Here is a 3,072-nt window from a genome sequence, read left to right as displayed (position 1 = left end):
GGGAAAGAGACATTGTTGAAGGCAAAATCTGAAGGATATCTGTGAAGGGTTCATATCCTAGTTATGTAAGAAGGTGTCTTTGCTTGGGGGAAATACAAACCAGAGAGTTTAGGGACTAGTCTCTCTCTATATGTGTCTGTAAAGAGAGCATGAACACAACTGAATAAATGCAATAAAATGTTAACAGAAGAATCTGGGTGAAGGAGACACAGGAATTTTTTTTTACTATTCAGACAAATTTTCTGTAAATTTGGAATCATTTCAAAATAAACTTTTTAAAAAATTAAAAAATTTTTTTGGCTGCGTTGGGTCTTCATTGCTGCACGCGGGCTTTCTCTAGTTGCGGAGAGCGGGGACTACTCTTCTTTGTGGTGCGTGGACTTCTCATTGCAGTGGCTTCTCTTGCTGCGGAGCATGGGCTCCAGGTGCGCAGGCTTCAGTAGTTGTGGCTTGCGGGCTCTAGAGCGCATGCTCAGTGGTTGTGGCACACAGGCTTAGTTGCTCCGCGGCACGTGGGATCCTCCCGGACCAGGGCTCCAACCTGCGTCCCCTGCACTGGCAGGTGGACTCTCAACCACTGCACCACCAGGGAAGCCCAAAATAAATTATTATTATTATTATTTTTTTTTTTTTCTTGCGTTATGTGGGCCTCTCACTGTTGTGGCCTCTCCCATTTGCGGAGCACAGGCTCCGGACGCGCAGGCTCAGTGGCCATGGCTCACGGGCCCAGCCGCTCCGCGGCATGTGGGATCTTCCCGAAACGGGGCACGAACCCGCGTCTCCTGCATCGGCAGGCGGACTCTCAAGCACTGCGCCACCAGGGAAGCCCCAAAATAAATTATTTTTTAAAGGAAATTTCTTGCCTTCCATATGTGCTTTTTCTTTCCTCTGACCTGCAACATGGACATGACAGTAATCCCATTTTGATGATGCAGATAAAGGCAGCATCCTAGGGATGTGGAGCCACACATGGAAGGTATTTAGGATTCGAATGAGAACCCCTGAAAGCCTGGGCTACCTACTACCTATGTACCTCTAGACTGCTGCAGGAGAGAAATAAACTTTGATCCTACTTAATCCACTGTATCTTGGAGTCTCTTGGTAACAACAGCCTTGCCTGTACCCCGGTTTTATTTCCACCACTCTTCCGTATAAACCCAAAGTTAGAGTCATAGTGAACTAGATAATTATGTTCTACCTTGTTTCCGTGTCCTGATACTTGATGCTGTTTCTGTCCTGAATGAACCATTTCCCTTTCTCACCATTTCCCTTGCCACTTCCAGTCTGCTGAACTCTTATTCTCCTTCTAGATTTACCCTGGGTCACCCACTCTATCAGTCCTGCCTCACCCTAGCTGTGAGTTACGGATAGCCTATAGCATTTGCATTGTATTTACAACTATTTACGTACCATTTACAAGTATTAGGTATTGTAAGTAATCTGGAGATGACTTAAAGCATACAGGAGGTTGCACATAGATTATATGCAAATACCAGGCCCTCTTATATGAGGGAGTTGAACATCCTCAGAATTCGATATCCATAGGGGTCCTGAAACCAATCCTCTGGATACAGAGGGATGATGGTATGGTGGAGCATGTACTGTGGACATTCTCCTAGTTCTTCGTTGCTATTTCCACACTATTACCTCCTTTTTTTCCTCTCTCTGTTAAAAAGAATATTCTTTTTCTAGCAGAAGTATATATGTTTAATACCAAAAAAAATTAGGAAGTATACACCCATACCCAAATACCTATAAGTACCAACTAGTAACTACTAACAATTTGATGTTAGTCCATCCAAATTTTTCCCTATGCATGTATGTATACATAGAATTTTTAAAAAATTAATATTTTTAGAAAATAGGACCATCTTATACTATTTTATAGCTTGCTTTTAAAAAAAATCAAATGCTGTCCACGTTGATTTTTCTACAAAATTATTTTTAATAGTTAGAAATTCTATCATATGGATGAATCATAATTTATGTAACCAATTGATGTTCTGGGGCATTTTACAGCTATTTTTATTTTAATTATTATTCAGTTATGGTTGCAAATTTTAGGACTTAGTTTTTTGAGGCTTTTGAGCTCAACTTACAAATCTTATTTTATTTATAAACCTAATATAGTTTGTCTTGAACTTTAAAACACTCATTTTTACTTGTTCTTGGTTAATAATCATCTATAAATTTAAATTATTAATTATAATTTATTATTAAATCTCCCTAAATATTTGTTTTGTAAAATTCTCTTAGACATTTCAAATCGTAAGTCATACACTTAGTAAATTTATTCCTCTTTCGCACCTCAAATACCTAATCAATCAATCAAACTTCCTCAGCATTTAAGGAGTATTTACATGCATAATAAGGCAAAACTTGTAGATTTAATAATCAGATTCCCGGGAATCCCCTGGTGGTCCAGTGGTTAGGACTGTGCGCTTCCACTGCAGGGGCCCTGGGTTCGATCCCTGGTCGGGGAATTAAGATCCTGCAAGCCGTGCAGCACGGCCCCCCCAAAAAAAGAACAAAGAAGAAAAACCTCAGATTCCCTTAAATGCTTAAACATTAATTATAAATTTAATTAAATATTTCTAAGTATTTCACTTAAAAACATAAGTCTGTCAGATTCTCTTAAACATATCAAATACCTCAAATCATGAACAAAACATAGAAACTAAAACAAACAATTACAAAGTTTATGACAACACCTATTCAAAAATATTAACATTACAATTTGGCTTTTTTTTTTTTTTTTTTTACCATCTAAAAGCTTATTTGTATACTTTCCTAGAGTTGCAAGTTTTCTTATCTGACTAAGAGAAGCTCAGGCTGGCTGTGACAGGTAAACTTAGGATCACAGGTTATTGATTTGGTGTCAGGTGATGAGAACCTGGGTGCACCTTCCAGAATAATTCACACAGGCCAGTCTTTATTTGGCTGATCACTTCTTCAAGCCATGTTTTTGGTTTTGGGATTTAAAAGAAAAATCCAGTACATTATGTATTCCTCTTGATCACTGCCACTCTTTTCTAACTATAACTTCTTACATAACCTTTCATTTCCTGAATC

Source organism: Lipotes vexillifer, unplaced genomic scaffold (assembly GCF_000442215.2).
Source record: "Lipotes vexillifer unplaced genomic scaffold, Lipotes_vexillifer_v1.1 scaffold543, whole genome shotgun sequence".
Lineage (NCBI taxonomy): Eukaryota > Metazoa > Chordata > Mammalia > Artiodactyla > Lipotidae > Lipotes > Lipotes vexillifer.
This window is presented reverse-complemented; position numbering follows the sequence as displayed.